The sequence below is a fragment of the Lactuca saligna genome, chromosome 6 (assembly GCF_052625555.1).
Source record: "Lactuca saligna cultivar CGN05327 chromosome 6, ASM5262555v1, whole genome shotgun sequence".
NCBI lineage: Eukaryota > Viridiplantae > Streptophyta > Magnoliopsida > Asterales > Asteraceae > Lactuca > Lactuca saligna.
In genome coordinates this window covers 7,272,501-7,273,612 of record NC_136422.1, presented here as the reverse complement: position 1 = coordinate 7,273,612, position 1,112 = coordinate 7,272,501, and positions in this window count along the sequence as shown.

The following is a 1,112-nucleotide window of genomic DNA, read 5'->3' as shown; positions in this document are numbered from 1 at the left end:
TGCCTTCTGGCAGAAAACCTATTGGTTGTAAATGGGTTTATAAAATAAAGTATAAGGCTAATGGTGAAATACAAAGGTTTAAGGCTAGACTTGTTGCTAAAGGTTATAACCAAAGGGAAGGAATAGATTTTGATGAAACTTTTTCACCAGTTGCAAAAATGGTTTCAATCAGGATTGTTATTTCTTTGGCAGTTAATTTTAATTGGAATTTGTTTCAATTAGATATAAATAATGCTTTTTTATATGGTGAATTGGATGAAGATGTTTATATGACTTTACCCCTTAGTTATAATGATAAGAATGGTAATAAAGTGTGTAAGTTGCTGAAGTCTTTATATGGGCTGAAACAAGCTCCCAGAAAATGGAATGAAAAGTTGTGTGGTTTTTTACTTGAATTTGGTTTTGTTCAAAGTATGAATGACTTCTCACTGTTTATTAAATAGAATAATGATACTATTGTCATGTTACTTGTATATGTTGATGATATAATTCTAAGTGGTAATTGTGATAAAAAAAAAATTAATAAGGTAAAAAGTTTTTTGAAATCAAAGTTTTTAATTAAAGATTTAGGGAAGCTAAAGTTTTTAATTAAAGATTTAGGGAGCTGTTGCATGAATTTGGTATGTTGAGTTGTAAACCAGTTAAAACTCCTTTGGACTGTAATGTTGTAATTAAAGGAGAGGGTATAGATGGTAATGATGTACTTGTTTAAAATGTTGTTCTTTATCAAAAGTTAATTGGAAAACTCATTTATTTGACTATTACACGTCCAAATATTTCATATGTTGTACAAGTGTTGAGTCAGTTTATGCATTCTCCAAGAAAATCTCATTTTAATGTTGCTATAAGTTTACTTAGATACTTAAAATTAAATCCTGGAAGGGGTTTTTCTGTTAAAAAAGGTAATCTAAACTTAAAAAGTTTTGTTGATGCTGATTGGGCTAAGTGTTTGGTATCTAGAAAGTCAGTTACAGGTTATGTGGTATTTCTTGGTGATACAATTGTATCATGGAAAAGTAAGAAACAAAATACTGTTTCTAGGTCTTCCAATGAATCAGAATATAGAGCACTTGGTGTAATTTCATGTGAAATTATGTGGATTTTGAAATTGT